This window comes from Lactuca serriola, chromosome 5, assembly GCF_051521515.1.
Source record: "Lactuca serriola cultivar US96UC23 chromosome 5, Lser_US96UC23_V15, whole genome shotgun sequence".
NCBI lineage: Eukaryota > Viridiplantae > Streptophyta > Magnoliopsida > Asterales > Asteraceae > Lactuca > Lactuca serriola.
This window is the reverse complement of record NC_136412.1, coordinates 80556718-80577261: the sequence shown is the minus strand read 5'-3', so window position 1 is coordinate 80577261 and position 20544 is coordinate 80556718.

Genomic DNA, 20544 nt, shown 5'->3' with positions numbered 1-20544 from the left:
ATTAGGGTTGCATGAGCACATAGGATGTTCTTATGGCCAAAACCCAATAGTGGTATCATAGCCTTGATTGGTTTCTATTGTATTGATGCTTATTTGATCGAAATTATCACTGAAAATCGAAATTTTTTGCTTCTGAGTGTTTGACTCGCCGAGTCACCTGGTGAACTCGCCGAGTCAGCTGTACTCGACGAGTCCAGGTCCAGACTCGACGAGTCAAAGGGTCTGACAGCTCGTTTTCACGATTTTCTTCCTGTTTTAGCTTTAGATAATTACCATAAACATGTTTTTGTAATATAATCCGAATTTTATCAATATTTGGTGATTATCCTTACCAAAATAGAAGATAATTGTCAAAATTCAGATAATCATTTGTTTTATTAGATAAAGTTTGATTATTTGTAATTTAGATTTGAATTATCTTGTGAAAAAGTTTCAATTTTCCCCCTTTAGGTTTTATAATTTTAATTTGAACTCAAAAGTTTTGTTTTTGAAATTTAAATAAGTTAAACCCTAATGTTTTGAAATGTTTCAAAACTTGCCCTCAAGTTTTGGAATTTAAAAGTTGATTAAAAGTTTAATTTAGAAATGTTAAATTCTAAAACCCTAGTATAGTTTTGAAAAGTTCAAATCACACCCTTATGGTTTTATTAATTAATTAAAGTGTATAATTAAAAGAGATTTAATAAATCCATAAGGTTTTGGTTTACAATTTAATTAAATGAAAAGTATAATTATTAAATTTGACCACCTAGTATTTTAAAAGTGTAAAATACACCCTATACTAAATATAACATTAAAAGTCTAACATTATATATATGTATGAGTAAAAGTCAGTCTTATTGTTAGTAGGCCTCATTCACGAAGCTGGTCTATAAGGGGTGTTTAAGGAAATTGCCTATAAAATGGCGTTTGAATGGGTATCCACTCTTACCCACCACACTCTTGACTAGTGGAGGGTCATGAGCCGAACGGGTAGGATAGGACAGAAACCTTCCATTATAAGTATAATGAAGTACAAAAGTAACTAAATGCTTTTACAAAATTCTCAATCTTAGTTACTTTAGGCAAAAGTGAATTAATGAAATTCCATGAAATTACACTTTGTACCCTTGCAAAGACGTTAGTGGAGCATGTGTGGTTAACCGACACACTAAATGGTTCTAAGCAAAGGTAGCAAAGGGTGACTCAATGTTTTTCATAGTTCGGTGGAGCATGTGTGGTTAACCGGCACATCGAATAGGTGACTGTAACATGTGGGGGCACCATGTAAGTTTGCATGGTTATTCACACCCGCTTTGTGATCCTCGGTATCCCAGTCACAAACTAGAGGGGCATATTGAGATTTAAACATGCCATTGAAATATTCAATGAATCTCAAAAGATCTAGGAATTTTCAATAGATTGAAAACTTAAATTTTTTTTTTTTCGTTTTTCATGGTGGAAATTGGTAAATCGTCATTTACCTACCTTCAAATATTCTGCAACTAGATTACGACATCCGTTTTCTAGGTAGTAGTGTATTGTGTTGGATCCTAGCCTCAATAATTCATTTGGGTGTCACATCGAGGATTCTAAACAACTAAATTGAATTTGTTTTCTCCCATTTTGTAGATGTCAAAGTATGACAACTATGGTATTCCCAAATCCCGTGGAACAAGCTTTCCACATGAAGATGATATTCCACGATTCGATCGAGGAACAAGAGATCATGCTTCACTTCCTCCCACTGTTGTAAAAATCCCGACTAGGTCCCGATTAATCTCTGATTAATCCGTAGGCGCTACTCGACCGATTAGAGGACGCCTAGCGATTAATCCCTGCATACATAATGAGTGAAACATTATAAAACGATGAAATTTTAACATTTTGAAGAAGCTTTATCTCAATGGAAATTATTTGAATCATGATTAGTGTTGTATTAATCATATTAACCTATTTTGTTATCATATTAGTGGTAGTTACGAACTTTGATATGATATTAGTCATATTTATTTTTTTAAAATTCAATAAATTAGCAATTAATGGTACCCGATTAATCCCCCGATTAATCTCCGCCTAGCCGATTAATCCCTTGACCCCAGTCCACCGACTAGCCAATGTCGAGCATTTTTTGCAACCTTGCTTCCTCCACCTCCTCCAATTATTCTCCCTAACCCACAAGTTCGAAGGCTTGAAAATTTCAAGCTCACTCAAGCCCTTTTGTCAAGTAAACATGAAGAAGGAAAGTCGGTGTGTGCACACGTCCTAGAGATGAAGTCACACATTGATAGGTTAAGAATGTTAGGATCCATTGTCTGTGAGGAGCTGGCTGTTGACTGGGTTCTTCAATCACTTCCTAACTCATATAGTGAGTTCGTAAGAAAGTACTATATGATAAACCACGACGTGACCCTTATAGATCTCACCTACATGCTTATTGCTGCTGAATCAACAATGATTTGGCGCACTGGAAAAGCAAAGTTGATTGGTGAATCTGCCTTCCAGACCTCTATGGATATAGGCAATGGCAACGAAAGACATGCCATGATCGAAAAGTTTGATCATAAGAGAAAGGCAAAGTCTGAATTAGTTCCATGTGCTGTTCCAAAAGAGTCAATTTGCTTTTATTGCCAAGAGAAGGGGCATTGGAGACGAAGCTGCCCTATTTACCTAAGAGATCTAAGAGATGGGAGAGTCAAAACGTATAGCTCTGCTTTAGGTAAAATCCATTAACTAACTCTTTTAAGTTCTTATTCTAGATTCTTAATACATAATGTGATAAGATTACAATTGATGTTTTATAGGATCAAAGAAAAGGAGAGGAAGCTTAAGGGAAGAAGTGAGCGGAATCTAATCGTGAAGAAATGGATTTCGATCGCATTGCTTGAAGATTGGATTCTTGAGCTACTACTTAGAGTTAGAAAAGATTTCTAAGAAATATGTATTAACATAGTTTTTCGATGACTTGCATTGTAAGGACAAATTTTTCCGCAATAAAATAAAATTTTGTTTTATATTATTTATTTATCCTTACAATGGCATGCATGAAAAATTGATGTTTAAAGATTTCTATTATTAGCAATAATGGATTTGATTCTTAATTATGTTATTTGTGGAAATGTCAAGAATTTACCAAATAGGGAGATTTTCTCATTGTCCAAGTTTCAATTGGACAGAAACTTGGAATCATGCAACATGTATGATGAATGGAAAACTTTCACATTTGGAAATTAGACTAAGAGATCGAGTACACAAAGTTGTGTGTTGATCAAGTCCACCACAAGAGTAACAAAGATATTCGTCATGATTTACTAAAAGTTTTAGTAAATATGATTATACTTATAAGATTAATTGTAATTCTGAATTGATTAAAAGAGTTTAAATCAATAGCAGAACGAATAAGAAGAATCAAGTAGGCAGAAAGATAAAAGTTTCTCTATTCTAAGAAGAAGGGAGAGTACCTTTTATTATGTTTTATGATAGGTCTTAATGATTAAGAACCGTATCTTAATTGATCCTTTAAGTGAGTCTTAGTACAATTGTATGTCTGAGAAGAGGAATCAAGAATTGAAGAAATGGTTAAATCAAGAAGTCAATCATACTTCGTTCCAAAACAAGTCTTAGAGTTAAGATTGTGACATTGAGTGACAAGTCTTAAGAGGGTTTATAACATTCATCAAATGTAGAATTTGGAAAAAGGTTTTCTTATTCTTGCACATTTGAAATTGGTAAGTTGTGATGTCTTGGATTAGACAAAGACCAACGAGGACCAATTTTGTGAAGTGTTTTGTCTTGATAAAAGCTACACTAACTCTTGAATATTCGTTTGTCAAGAAATGTTTATTGACAAGAGAATCTTATATGTCAAGGAGTCAGTGGCAGTCTTAATGGTCTTGAAAGGGTTCAAGAACAAATCAAAATAAACCTTATCGAACATCACTAGCACACGACTTGAGGTTTAGAACCTATCGTGTTGACACTATCCTGTTTATGTGCCGTTCCAATTGAGTTAATTATGATATGAGTTCTATGACTTCTCATTTGAACGCATAAAAGGCAAGCACCTTGATCAATGAAAAGTACATTGATAGGAAAGGGTGAGCTGCTTAACTACTTGGAAGAAATGGTGAGCACTCGTGTTACCATAAGGCAAGAAATCAAGATTAAGAAGGTTCGGTCCATATGAGTTTGAATTTGTTGTAAACTTTGGTTTTGACAAATTCACATGGATAGGAGCACATACACCATTAAAATCTAAGTGTCATAAGATTCCCTCCTTCATAAAAATGATTGTGAGGAAATGCTTTCACTAAGAGAGATTTTAAGAAGATAGTGATTGTGAAAATTGGATTCTCGAATTCGATTATGGTTACGGTATCCCTTTCCATGATTCGAATTATGAGATTTGACAATTAGTCTGAATTGGTTAGACACACATGTGAGATATTTAAGGCAAAAGTGTATAAGTTTGAGAAGCTTAGATAAAAGGATTATCAAAGCATTAGGTATTAGAAATATGAACTTAAGAAATTCTATAGGTATTGTTTTTCTGGAAGTTAAGCTATTTTCTGAATACATGTCAGAGCCAGTGGGAGCATAAGTGTTATGCTTATATGAAAATAATCATCATGATAGTGGGAGCATAAATGTTGTGCTTGTATGATTCTTAAGGTAAGTATTGCAAGTTAGCAATATTAATTATTGAAAACAAGAGCAAAGTCGTAAGGATTGAAAAGTTGTTTTGCTATAATTAAGGGAGAGAATATTATGCTTCATTTCAAATCTAAAGGCTTAGGTTGTGGAATGTTAATAAATTTAGTCAAGGATACATAGTGCGTTCTTAAATTTCGATTATGATCATGGCATCCCTCTTCATAGTTTGAATTGTGAGAACGTGACACATTAAATATTATGGCAAAAGATTGATAAAGTATCATATCTTTATGTAAGACATTATGCATCGTGTCCCATACGCTTCGGGTATAGGATCAATTGAAAGGGTTATAATAATTAACCATTCTAAAAATTTCCAAATGTCTAGCGCATTTAGAGGGAAAAAGGACATGAATCGGTTTTGACTAAGATAATTAAACAACTATCAAAGGACGATCCAAAGTTCGCCGAGGATTGGTCGCTTGTGAGTAGTTGGAAGTATAGTATTAGATGGACCATATCGACATTATTATGAATAGATAAGATTCTATTAAGAATGAGTTGTCATATGGAAAATATGGAAATGGTTCCCTATTAGGAGTTGGATATTGTGAGTCTATGTCTAGATTAGAAAATTTTATGCAAAAGGATGTTCAAGGAATGTACTTTGAGTGAGAGACATCACGTCTATGGAATTGTATTGTAACAATCTCAGATAGAGGACTTTGTAATTTCATTGGCAATAGTCATTGTGACTTTTGTACTATGACATTATGAAAGGATCATTGCATAAAATGTTAGAATCTAGCATATTCTATGAGTGGTAAGAATTTGATATTCTTTCACTTGTGAAAAGTATTAGGACTTGTGAAATGAGTATGATTGGAAATGTGTTCATTTGATCTATTTCACAAAGTAAGAACCGTAGGTAAACATTGTGTGCATGCTAAGAGCATGAACAAGTGTAGTAATAATTCAAGTAAGAAGTTGATTACCCGAAACAACAAATAATGAGTAATCATTATGGTGATAGATAAAAGGTGTTTTATTTATACTCAAAAGTTTTGGGCCATATGGGATTAGTATTATTCTTGTGTTTCACTTTGCATGTTTTGACTTCCTGAATAATTTAATTGGTTCAAAACAGTCAAATTATTTGAACGGACCACGGTCGTTCATATGTTGGAAGTAGGTATGAATGAAGACTATCATGAATTGGTGTGTGGATTGTCTAAAGTGTATTAGACATAAGCAATTGTTTGCTGCAACGTTCATGGGTGCTTATTAATATGATTTGAGCATTGGATTAAACCCACGCTCACTTGGATCACTTCATGAATTGTATCACAAGTGATTGGTGAGACGATAACATCTTATATTCTTGAAACCAAGATGTGTGAGTTGTATCGTGCGAGTCAGTTGCACATTGATAATATGTAAACGCACAAGTAACTTGGTGTTATAAAACATATTGTTGTGTGTAATTCGGTAAGTGAGTGCAAGCGAGCATTGAGTCAAAGTTTATCCGTTCCTTTTATCTAAAGTAGGATAAAAGCGATATCTTTGGGCCCCTTGATGATTTAGTGATGGCACCTAAGCGCTTGGCCGAGCCGAGACTAATTTGATGTGATCAATTGTAGTCTGTTGTTAGTCGTCATAAATCAGAAGTCGGGAAATAGTATAGAGAGAATGATTAGAATTCATGTCTTATATCTATACGATATCTAGAATGGAGGAATATATGATCCCTTATCTAAAGGACACACGTATCTGATAAGATCAGAGTTGACAGCGGCTTTGGAAAGCTACGATTGCAGATCAGGATCTGAAGTCATACGCAGAATAGTTATTAAATTTATCCAAGTGGGAGACTGTTGGATTAGTGTCTAAGTCCATAACTATTTTGGTATGTACTTGACCCGATGGTGCATGGACCTTTTGGGTTGCCTTCACCAAAGCAACTTGATAGGATGAATTATGGAGAGAAAGGATTAATTATGATTTATTAATATATTATGAGAATAATATATTAACGGAGAAATCATATTGTTTAATTAATATTAGTCAAGAATTAATAAGAATTAAGTTTGTGGCTAAAAGACATTAATTAAACTGAAGGGACTAGAACTGTCAATTGTGTCATAGTTGAATATTGGGCTAATGGACTCCATATTAGAGGGGTGGACGAATTATATGGGGAAACTCATTAGAAATCGTCCTAGGCCTGTAAGGAGGGAGTCCATGGGTTGCTTAGGGCCTAAGCATCCAAATTAGGGTTTCATTGTTAGATAATGTAAGGTCTGAAAGGTGTTGCTTCTTGGGCTCACTATTTAGTCCATTTAGTCTCCGGATTGGGCCTGTCCATCCGTGAGTTATTTTCTAGGGTTTTGTATTTATAGGTGCTTGCATGCATCTTAGTACGTAAGATTTGGAAGTTATTTTTCAAGGTTTTGATCTTTATCTTTTGTAACCCTAATATCCTCTACAACGGAAGTTCTTTATCGAGCTCTGCTGAGGATTGAATCAATTGAATCATTCGACATATTTTGATTCATTCTTGTGTTTTATATTGTTGTTTTCGCTTTAGTGATTAACCTGTTAAAAGATCTAAACGATCAAAGAGTTTCTTAACTCAACAATTGGTATTAGAGCAGGAGGCTGTGTAATTCATACACATCTCTTCTGTGAAAGAAGTGATTAGGGTTTATTCCGCATTTACTGATATTTATTGAGCCGTCACTCCATAATTGACGTATCTCATTATTTATTCATCTTTCCCTAATATTACGTATTACAAATCTGATCTTTCAACAGGTTAAACGATCAAGCATGTACGATTCTCAATCCAATCCTATCAACATCTCAAACAATATAGGATCTACAACTAAGATTCCAATTCTCTACACTCAAGATTACGAGGTTTGGGTGCATCATTTTGAAGACTACGTCATTGGATATGAAGATAATGGGTATCTGATATGGGAAGCCATTGTGTCTGGACCATTTGCTCATTCAGGAACATCCAGAATTATTAAAACTCAAAAGGAGTATAACGTTTTGTTGAAAGATGTGAAAGATGTCGCTCAGGACGAAAAGGAGAAGTTTCAGTGCAACATCAAGGCACTGAGACTAATTCGATTCGCTCTTCAATCTGACACGTTTAGATTGGTAAGTTCCTGCAGTACAGCTAAAGAAATCTGGGATCGGCTGCGAGAGCTGTATTCCACAGATGAAGATCTGGAGCACTTAATTCACACCTTGCTTCTGTCTGAATTTGGAGAGTTCAAGCAAAATCTTGATGAGTCAGTTACACAGACGTTTAATCGCTTCAATCATCTTCTCAGCAAGATGATCAAACATGATATTGAAAGGAAGCTTATTGAACAGAAGGTCACTTTTCTGAATGGTCTGAGATCCGAATGGAGAGCTGTTGTGTCAACAGTTAAAGCACACAAGCAGTTCAAATCGTACTCGCTGGCGAAAATGGTGGGAATTCTAAAATCCCAAGAAAAGATAGTGCTGCAAAAGAAAAGCGTGGTTTCTAGTCTGGGGTCTCTGGTGCTTCTGTCCAAGGGTAAAAGTGTAGAAGAAGATGAAGAGGATCTTAATCTTGGAGATCATGATCTGACAGCCGAAGACTATGCTTTAATGGTGTCAAATCCTAGAAGGTTCATCAAGAAAAAGTTTCCTTCCAACAAAAATCGTAATTGGCAAGGAAGCTATAGTTCCAAAAGAGTGAAAGATGAACCGAAGGTTGAGGAGTCGAAAAAGGAAGCAAAGGGTGAAGCTGACTCTGGTGTCAGTTGCTTCTACTGTAGAGGAAAGAATCACTACGCAAAGGATTGTGTGCTGAAGAAGATGGCTGAGAAAGACGAAGAGAAAGATGAAGAAGCAAGTCTTATGAAAAGACTGGAAGAAATAAAAAGGAAGAAGGCTGCCACTAATTCTTCTATGAAAGCTCTTATTGTGCAGGGTTCGGCAGAGGATGATGAGTTCGGTGACGTATAGGTGTGGTCGACCGACTCAGAAGATGATGAGGTGAGAAAGCCTTCTCATGGAAAGGCTTATGTTGCAAAAGATGGTGAAACCGGTGGAAGATTTCTGATAGTGACCGATGTATCTCAGATGAGGGGATATAACACTGATGGTGGAAATGAAGAGGCCAAGGACCGAGAGGACTTATGCTTCACAGCAAAACCTCTCAGTGTGCAGATCAGTGAGCTTGATGAACTGATCAAGAAGGTACAATCTGTTTTTATTTCGTTTAAAATTCCACAAAAATCATATGAAAAGGAATTAAATAACTTGAATTCAAGAATTTCAAATCTAGATAGTTGTTTAACTCAAACACGGGTCACAAATTCTAATATGACTGACCAAATAAGCAGGGAGTCATCCAAGAGTGAGGAGCGAAGGATGTGGATTGAGCAGAAGGAGTTGGAGCTAATTAAGTCTAGAGATGAAAACATTTATTTGCAAAGAGACAATCTGAAATTGCTAAAACAAAGGAGTGTTTTTTGTTTAATCGCTAAAAGGCTTTATGCTAACATTACTCAACTGCATCTGAATTGTGAAATAGGGCAGAAGATACATCGCATGATTCTACCCTTCCTTGAGTTTAAGGAGGATGAAATCAATGCTGAAGCATACAACTGTGAAAGTGTTGTATCTTCCGATGATGTGAATCCTACCTATATGTATAGTCTGGACAAAATAGAATCTTTTATAAAGTCCAAAGACCATAAGGACATGCTTAAAAATCTTTTGGATGAAAATGATAAGCTGAAAGTCAAGATCGAAACCATACAAAAATTCGACTCATTGAGTACCAATTTAAGTTCAGAAAACAAAATTGATGTTGAAAACGCATCTGAACTTAATGAGGACGATGATATGAGTGAAATTTTTGTAGAGGATAAACTCGACTGTTCTGAGTTTGTCAAGAGCGAACCCGAAAACCACAAAAACCTGATTTCTGAAAATTCTATAGAATTCGCTCACTTGTCCAAATCTAAGTCCCTAGTCCTTAAAGAAAAGGTTGTTGTGTTTTAGAAGGTTAGAACTACTCCCAATCAGGTGTATAAGGTCATAGGAGTAACCGAACATCAAACAGCTGAACTCACTGCCATGGTGAACGAGATGGTTGTGATGAGTTTTCCTGGTCAGCTCCCATAGACAATGCAGACGAAACGGTTGGTCTGTCGGAGCGAACATCCTGGAAGACCAAAGGAAGATATGTGCCAGAACCGCTGAATAAGCCTACCAGCTTTGACGTACCAAGTACAAGAGGCACAAAAGTAATTCCTGTAGAAGAATTCACCTCCACAAGAGAAACCTCATCTATGAAAAGTGAACCGGTTGCCAAGAAGATGAAACAAAAAGCTAATATCCACAGACAACCAAAACAGGTGAAAAATCAAAAGCAGCAGAGAAACCTGAGATACAAGAAAAATCTCTCAGAGCGAAAGCAGTTTTGGCACTCTCAAAGTCCTCACTACTCTTACCATGATAAAGATTCTAAGTCAGAGAGAAAGACTTTCGGGTCACACGAAGAATAGAACCGAAAGGATAGGTTCGGTCCCGAAAGCAACAACAACCGAAGAACTAATTTCGGTCCTCCAAATAACAACAGGCAAAGACCTGACTTCAGTCCATCAAGCTTTTATAATAAAAGACCAAGTTTCGGACCACCAACCAACAACGACCAAAAATCCAACATCGGCTCATCATCAAGCAGCCACCGAAGGTCCAGGTTTGGTCCCTCTAATGACCACAAACGAAAGGGTCATTTCGAACCTCAAGTCAGGAAAAACTCTCATTCTAGATTCTCATTCTCTAATTCTTCTCATTCTCAATCCTCTTCTAAACCCAATTCAGTTCGTACACAAAATTCAAGATCATCAACGAACTTGAAAGGAAAAAGGAAGACTTCCTCAGCCAAGGAAGATCGAAAGCTGACTAGTGTCCAAACACCAGAATCTGAATCCAAAACACCTGCAGCTAATTCTAACAAAATCAAAGTGTTTACTATTAAAAGAAAAGATGAAACAACCTTAGTAAAACGAACATATCTTGTTGATGTTTCTCTTACTATTCCTGTTCCTGTGAAAGGCTCACGTGAACCCAAGAAACTTTGGGTTCCTAAATCTGCTTAATTTTTGCAGGTTATTAGTGACGAGCAGTTTGACGAAGAATGGTACATTGACAGTGGCTGCTCACGTCACATGACAGGAAGGAAGGAAGAGCTAAGGGAGTTTCGATCACCTCAAAATGGTGGTAATGTCAAGTTCGGTAACAAGTCCTATGGAACAATAAAGGTTTATGGGATGATAACCAATGGAGACTTCACAATCAGAAAGGTGGGGTACGTAGAAGGGTTGCAGCATAATCTCATCAATGTATCTCAACTGGTGGGAGGTACCGGTCTCAAAGTTTCATTCGATGACGAAGGTTCAGAGATTATAGAGAAGAAATCCAACAAGGTCATTCTCAAATCAGATCGAAAAGGCAAAATGTTTCCTCTGAATCTCAGACCAATCAGAGGAAATCCAGCCATATGTCTTTTGTCCAAATCTCATTCTGACGAAAGCTGGTTGTGGCACCGAAGGCTCTCACATCTCAACTTCAAAGACATCAACAAGCTTGTCACCGGAGGTCATGTTTGGGGTCTTCCATTACTCAAGTTTGATCGAGAACACTTGTGTGCTGCATGCAAAATGGGGAAACAAAGTCGTCAAAGTCACCCATCAATTATAAACACAAAAGTTGTTGAACCACTCGAGTTGCTTCACATCGACTTGTGTGGTCCATCATCAATCGAGAGCATTGGCGGTAGCAAGTATATTCTTGTTATTGTGGATGATTTCTCACATTTTACATGGGTATTCTTTTTGAAGCACAAATCTGAGGCCACTCCAAAGCTAAAGATGTTTATCAAGCAGGTTGAAGTGCAACTGAGAAAAGTCGTTCGAAACATTAGGAGCGACAATGGACTGGAATTCAAGAACAAAGAATTCGAAGACTACTTGGCAGAAAAAGGAACCAGTCATAACTTCTCAGCCCCTTATACGCCTCAACAGAATGGTATTGTCGAAAGGCGAAATCGGTCCTTGTGTGAGGCGGCCCGAACTATGCTAAGTTTTGCTTCTCTTCCCTTATATTTCTGGGCTGATGCTATTGTTGCAGCATGTTTTACGCATAATAGGTCTTATCTCAACAAGCGTTTCTCTTTCACTCCTTATGAGATCATCAATAACAGGAAGCCGAATGTAAAATTCTTCCATATGTTCGGTTCAAGGTGCTTCATCTTCAACTCCAAAGAACATCGTAACAAGTTTTATGTTAAAGCTGACGAAGGAATTTTTCTGGGTTATTCTCTTACTTCAAAGGCATACTGGGTTTTAAATAAGCGTTCTAGAAAGATTGAAGAAACCTATTATGTGACTTTCGATGACAGTTATGTCAAGAAACTAAAGACTACTGAAGAAGCGATTGGAGAAATTTTCTCTCAAACAGGTCAAGTCACAGCCACGATTGCTAAACAAATGGGAGAAGGAGAACAAGTTCAAAACGAACCTCCTCAGCCCGGCTACACCCGAAAGTCCTGTAGCACCCGAAAGCCCGGCTACACCCGAAAGTCCTGTAGCACCCGAGAGCCCGACTACACCCGAAAATCCTGTAGCACCCGAAAGCCCGACTACACCTGAGAGTTCTGTTGCACCCGAAGGTCCAAATCAACCTGAAAATCCAAATGATTCATCATCTGTCGAGGGGGAGAATTCTGATATGTTCTATGATGACGATAGTCAATCTGAGTTGGAAGAAATGGTCAACGCCGAATTGGATCCATCCTATGATCCAAACTATCCTCCGCTCACTAAATGGACCAGAGATCATCCTATATCTTAGATAGTGGGTAATGTATCTGAAAAGGTCCTAACCTGATCCCAAGTGAAGGCAAAGCAAACCTCCCTATTCTCCAAAGTAGAGTTCTGCATGTATAATTCCTTCGTATCCAAAGTTGAGCCAATGACAGTCAATACTGCTCTTGATCATTCTGATTGGGTCCAGGCAATGCAAGATGAACTCAATGAGTTTGAAAGAAATAAGGTATGGTGCCTCATTCCAACACCTAAAGATGCCTCAGTCGTTGGTCTCAAATGGGTATTCAGAAACAAAATGGATAAGGAGGGTAATGTGATTCGAAATAAAGCTCGTCCTGTGGTGAAAGGATACTGCCAGGAAGAAGGAATTGATTATGAAGAAACTTTTGCTCCGGTAGCAAGGCTGGAATATGTTCGAATATTTCTTGCCTATGCTGCACACAAGAACTTCGAGGTCTACCAAATGGATGTGAAATGCGCCTTTCTGAATGGAGAACTTGAAGAAACGGTTTACATGGAGCAACCTCCAGATTTTGTGAATGAAAAGCACCCAAATCACTGTTACATTCTAGACAAGGCAGTTTATGGTCTGAAACAAGTGCCTAGGGCATGGTATGAAACACTAAGTTCTTAAAGATGTCTAAATTCAAACAAGGTTCGGTTGACCCAACCTTCTTTCGAAAGAAGGAAGGTAACCACCTAATGATAGTTCAAATCTATGTAGATGATATCATCCTTGGAAAAACCGGCAGTCGATATAACGCTATACCACCAAATGATTGGTTCCTTGATGTACCTCACAGCTAGCAGGCCCGATATAATGTTTTTTGTGTGTTACTGTGCTACGTTTCAGGCGAATCCTCATGAACCACACATGCTAGCAGTGAAAAACATACTCCGGTATCTGAAGTGAACCACCTCCCTTGGTCTCTGGTATCCATCAAACTTAGGTTTCTTTGTTCAAGCCTACTTAGATGCAGACCTTGGAGGATGTGGATTAGACAGGAAAAGCACTACAGGAGGATGTCAATTCTTCGACGGAAAGTTGGTGAGCTGGCAATCTAAGAAATAAACATGTGTTTCACTGTCTACAGCCGAAGCAGAATATATTGCAGCCGCTTCTTGCACATCTCAAGTGATTTGGATCCAAAGCCAACTTCGGGATTACGGACTCAATATGAAAAAGATCCCACTATATTGTGACTCAGAAAGTGCAATTAGGATCTGTCATAACCCAGTGCAACATTCCAAAACCAAACACATTGCATTGAGGTATCACTTCATTAAAGATCACGTAGAAGACGGAAACGTAGAGATTCATTTTGTTCGAACTACTGATCAACTGGCTGACCTCTTCACCAAAGCTCTTCCAGAAGCAAGTTTTAATAAAATTCTACAAGGGCTAGGTATGATGGAATCGGAGTCAGTACCAAAAACTACTTCTCAAAATAAAAAATTGGAAGCGAAATGAACCGAACGTTTGGGTTCGGTTCACGTGAGTGCCGAAATGAACCGCGCGCTCGGGTTCGGTCCTACTCACTTGTCTCCGCTTATCACTTAAAGTTAGTTTCTTTGGTTGTAAACTTTTTGTACCCTTATTTCTCAACTATGTCTCTCTTATTTTCAAGTCTTTTTCTTTTTCAAATTTATTTTTTTTGCAACCGAAATGAACCGAACGTTCGGTCTATTTCGGGTTCGGTTCCAAATTTTTTTGTTGTTTTTGTTTGTTTTATTTTTTTTTAAATCAAAAACTCCAAAAATATTTTTGTTTGTTTTTCTTTTTAAATCAAAAACTCCAAAAACATTTTTTTTGTGTTCGTTAATTTTTTTATTTGTAGATAATCGCTGGGGCAATTACTGTTCTCACATTTTTTAATAGTTAAGTGTCCCTAGAAGCATGCTGCTGTATGTTGTCCAAAGCCCCACCTGATTCTGAATAATAGCCTTACTGACATGGTATATACAAACCTTGTCTTCCTAATTAGGCTTTTATATTTATTCTAATCATGAGCTACCTTACTCTCTTCTCACATGAGATAAGAGTTTTCTACTCGGTCTTTATTTTAACAGCAGGGGTACTTTGGTTTCTTTACACCATCTCCAATACTTTTCTCCACCCTATTCGCTTCATACACGTAACCCTTGAGACTCTCAGAAATTACCACTGAGGTTTATGGTTACACAATTTCTGTGTTTATTATCTTAGCTTCGTGCCACTACATGCTAAGTATTAACGAATTCACCCATGGGGCTGTACCTTGAAATCTCTGAATTTTCTCTTTGTGTGATTCTTATGAAATTGTTAAATCCCATAACATTTCTTCCCTTGGAATCCAGTTTCAATTTTTTTGAGATTTCACCTAAAAGTATCCTCAACATGCCACTTAAATTCTCTTCACACCTACTTGTTCAACAGACTACATTGGTCTCACAAGTACTTCAGTCGATTTCTGTCTTATGTCAAGATCAGGAATTCTACACTGAAGCGAAAGCCTCCCAAATTAGCCTTATTAAAAGATGCCTTTCAACACTTCTTTATAAGTGTTTGATCGTAATTCAACGGGAAACCACACAAACACTTTAAGGTCTCTCTTGACTTTGAAGGAAGAGATTCGTGCCCGGGATCCATTGTTTCGTGTCTTTATTGACATCACAATTTCCCACATATGTATTGCTTTATTTCTTTTTCTTTTACACTCTATGCACAAAAATCTTTTTGATTTTCCATAAATCTGGTTTCATTACTTACAAGCTATTTTTAGCTATGGGATTTGAGGTTATAAAAGAGATGTGGCTCACAATGTTACACGTGGTTATTTTTCTCTATGACGACAGCTCACTCTATAGGGATAAGTTGCTGACTCAGCCGAAAGTCTAATCACTTTGATAATTCAAACGGCGCTTGATGGGAAGGCGTGTGAAGCGGAACCGTTTTTGACGTTTCAAACGGCGCCTGATGGGAAGGCGTGTGAAACGGGACAGTCTTTCTCTCTCCTGTGTAATCATCGGGGCTCTAAACTGTCACGCGTCAATCACCTAAGGAAACTCTTCACATTTTCCTTGAAGATTTGGGAACAGATTTTTCTCTCTTTTCTCACCACGGTATAAAAGGTAATTTCTACCGTAATTTACCTCTTTACTGCACCAAATATTCAGAGAGCAAGAAAAGATTTGTTTCTCCTACTGTTCATAATCTTTCCGAAATTCTTCTCTTCAATGGCGGATTCATCTTCAGTTCATGCTACTTCTCACATTCTGCCAATCCGTCCTCAACAAAGCCTGATTATCGATCTCACTCCACAAGTTTACGATGCATTCGTGTTTCCAATCGTGGAATGTCTCAAGTATTCGCCACTGGTTCCAGCTCTCACCAAAGTCGACACTGTTCCAATGGGGTGTCTATCGCAAATCTTCTCCACAGCCCACTATGACAAGTCTATCGATCGAATCTTCTTCGACATTCTTGATCACAAGGCCTCCATCTCCAAACAGCGATTATGTTCGCTTTTAGGGTTTGAACCTGATGAGTCTAGGGTTAACCCTGAATCCATCCCGGTGGGACAGTTGTTCTCCATGTTTTATAACATGGGTTACACTGAAATTCTGATGACGATTACAAAATTCAAGAAATCTTGCTTACCTCCTCAGTGGAACGGCTTCTTCACCGTTTTGTTCAAGGGGCTATCGGAACGCAGTGCAGGTTCAGACAGGGCGGGTCGTCTGTTTATGACCATTCTTTATGGGTTGTACCACGATATCAACCTTGATTATGGGTCAGTTTTATGGCAGCAGCTGATTCAGAGTCTAGCGTCTACTTCTCGCCATTTAGAGATCTCCTATGCCAGATTCTGGACACTGGTCACAAAGTGGGTGATGGACAAGTATCACATTCCTATTGTTGCTGATTCTCCACTTTCCTCGATAGGAGCTTTCCACACTATGAAGATAATCGTCTCTGATTCATCTAAATTTCAGTTTGTTGGCTCAATCCCTGAGTCAATGTATGGGTGTGTTCCAAGCAACAACCGCATCATCAAAACTTACAAGGAGTTTCGTCGCTCTGGTCCCAGAGATCTCACTCCTGACATGATTCAATCAATCCATGATGTTGATAGGCCTGCTCCCAGGGGAAAGAAAAATGACAAGGGAAAAAAAAGAAGGTGGTCAAAGGAGCGAAAGGTCCTTCTCCGAAGAAACGCAAACCTACCAACGCAGCTCAATCTCCTCCACCAAAGAAGAGGAAGACTCAACCCAGGCGAAAGCTTATTCTTGCCTCCTCCTCCAGTGAATCTGAGGAAGAGAGATCAGACTCAGAAGAGTCCCTACGAGGTAATACTCCTCCACGTTCACCTACCCCTGAGGAACTTGTTTCTACTAGACCTATCTCTCCTCCCCCAATCTCCATCTCTATTTCCATTCCCCCCATAACCTCCACTACTCAAATACCACCCACCTCTATCCCTGTACCACCTCCCAGTTTCACTGAAGCTACCACAACAACCACCGCTGGAATTAGAACCAACATATCTGATACGGGGGCTCCTACTACAGCACCCGAAACCACTCCTACTACCGAACATACATCCGTACCCGAACCCAATTCCACAACCGAGCCTCCACCCTCGCCCTCACCCTCATCTCCTGCTCACTCAGCAGATAATGAAGAACCTTTTCTTGGAGGAGAGAACATGACGTTGGACTCGGTCTATTACAGTTTGTATCAAATGCAAAGTGATGATGACGATGATGCTCCAGTAACCAAGAAGCATCTCAAGGAGCTTCATGAGAAAATCGATTCTCTCATTGCTTCCTCCTCTTCTTCCTCACAATCTACTATCTCAGAGGCTGCTATTCGGGGGATTGTTGATACGTTCCCTAAGGCTCATGAAGCCTCTATCAACTCTGCCACTGCCGCTATCGACGCCTCTACCATGGCGTGTGCTGCTGCGACCGAAAAAGTCGAAAAAATATTTGTTGACGCTACTTTTCTTTTGCAGTCTTTATAGGGGACTGCTGACTCCAATGCAGAGAGGCTTGACTCTCTTGTCAATAAGCTGGCCACCTCAGTTGCCTCCGAACTACAGTCATTTGCCAGTCTTCGTCAATCTCTCAGTGAAGACAACAAATCGTTTAAGGCGACTGTTGAGGAGCGCCTGAATAAGCTGCATGAAGACCTCGCTTTAGAGAACTCCGTGATGGATGCTTTAGCTCGCAAGACCACTGCTCTCTAGGTCAAGAGTCTTCATCTTTTCCATTCTCAAAAGGAAGTCGAATCTCTTCGATCTGAGCGTGAGGTTATTTCTTAGTGTGTTTTGGATGTCCACGCCGCCCTTTCCAACATCATTGAAGCACATGATCCGATCCTGAATTACTCAGTGAGGCGCACTCTCGCAGAGAAGCTTGCTCCTCCCCTTGCTCTCTTAAGCAAAATTGAAGGGATCCTTGAGTTCGTGTCATATCCGAAACAAGGGGGAGAAGATGTGTCTCAGCCGCCTCTCACTTCTACAGCAACTAAAGCAACCGAACCTCCTCCAGCAGGTCAAGCCTCAGGTTTGGGTGTCAAAGACAAAGGAAAGAAGATTGCTGAAGATAGTGATGATGATGATAAAGAGACTATCGCTGATCTCTTAAAGAAGCAAGGTCGGGATAAAGATGCTGACATGAGCGCTCGTGTTGCCAGAGAGTTTGAGGCGAACGAAAGAAAAATGAAGGAGGCTCATGACCTTCTTGAGAGTAGGAAAAATCTTTTTCCTCCGTGGACTCTTGAGAAGCTTTTAAAAGAGGCAATTGAAACTCCCAGCATTCTGTGGCTCGAAACAGTGATTTCATTGGATCGAATCAATTATGTCGATTCTCAGTTTGACATGCCACTGACCCGAAAAACCACCATCTTCCATGCCTTTGATAACGTTGCTGATGTCCCTCATCCTCATCCAAAAGTTGATAGGGATCTTGTCAAATTCTATCTGAAGTCTGCTCAACCACAGTATCAAACTTGGAGCGCTCAGAAGATCATCAACGTTCGGGTCCTCAAACCGTTTCGTGAGGGGAACTTCACGAACGTTCGGTTCAAAGTGCTGAGGGGTTCTGCTAAAACCGAACATGCAATATCATTTGCTGATCTTCCCAACCTGAATTGTTGCGTCTTGGGCTTGCTATTTAGTCCATTTAGTCTCCGGATTGGGCCTGTCCATCCGTGAGTTATTTTCTAGGGTTTTGTATTTATAGGTGCTTGCATGCATCATAGTACGTAAGATTTGGAAGTTATTTTTCAAGGTTTTGATCTTTATCTTTTGTAACCCTAATATCCTCTACAGCGTAAGTTCTTTATCGAGCTCTGCTGAGGATTGAATCAATTGAATCATTTGACATATTTTGATTCATTCTTGTGTTTTATATTGCTGTTTTATATTCTATGACATCCTAGTACATATAACTTTAGTGTATCCACTAAACAACTATTGACATATTAATAAAAATCTAATTAGTTCTCAAATAAGTAATTACAGTAAGACCAAATACCCCTATGGTATTTCTTTGTAGTTGTGTTGGTAAGTTTTTAGACTTGTTGCCACATCACAACCATTCTTGGGCATGTGCTAATCACTCCTCAGAACAGCATAGTTGATCAGGCTATGCCACTCCCAAGACTGAGCATATATCCCCACACTCACTTGTGATATTCAACAACCGTAATACTTTTGTTCTTGTCGACATGACACCGATTTTAGTATGAATGCAGGCACGTAAACTTACTTAAATATTTTATTATTTAAAAGTATAAACTCTTTGGCAGAGTATTTTAATCCCAATGTATTTATAGTTAGTATATATTTTATGGGTTGACATACTATATTCACTATAAACAATGCTCTGATACCAATCTGTCACACCCCAAAACCAAGAACGGCGGAAACGTTCAGGGGTGGAGGACGTAATGTGAAGTATCGTAACAGTGCAAAGTAGTAAACAAGCAACAACATCATCCATTGCATTATAAGTAAAGTTTTAATACATGTGTGTTCTTTAATAGTAATAAGACACCAAAATATGTAATCAAAATAAAAGACGAGTCTTGTCTGTGCTCCGTCTTCTGAAAACCTGGTCATCGTACCTGTCTACTGGTGACCTGAGAATACAAGTTATTTTGAAAGAGAGTAGATCAGCATAAAGCTAGTGAATTCATAAGTATTTAAGTGTCATTACTCTGTTTTGGAAAGCTGTTATGAATGCCATGTAAATCTTTGAATGAAACATTTGATATAAGTGTGAAAACCCTAGAAAATCCCATATTTCCTACTAGTATAAAAGTAGTCTTCTACCAAGACTTGAATGTTTTGAAAGTAACAAAGATGGTTTTTCCCTTGTATGACTACTATTAACAATATGTATAGTCTACCTCATCGTTTATGTGAATGTATCACAAAATAAAAGTAATAGGGAAAATATAGCCATGTAAGTATTATCCTTTTGTATTAGGATAAACCCGACATCACGACTGCCGAATAGTATTACCCTTGAACGTCTATAGATGTTCATTGTCCTCTGTAGCTAACAGTAGGGCGTAGGAATGGTTAGTCCCATAAAAGTACCCTAGTATAAGTGTTAACCGTAGGCATCCGTAGATGTTCATTACCTCTGTTGCTAACAGTTGGGTGCCGGAATGGTTAGTCCCGTATGGTATCCTTTTGTACTAGGATAGACAGAACTAATCTATACCTATAATATGTAATAGTATCTCATCATATAGTATCTAGGTACAAGTATCCATGTAAGTGTATCCATGTAAGAGGGTCCAGGTAAGTGTATCTCTTCATATAGCATTTAGTATAGACACATGAATGAACTGACTCTGGTGTAATTCCTTATAATAGGAATAATGTTTTGTATACACTAAACTATCCCTATGATAGTTTACTGGAATGTATTTGATGTCCAAGAAGGTTTATACACCCTTACTACTCATGAGTGTGGGAACTGAATGAAGGATGAAAACTATCATATCAATACATGTATATATATATATATA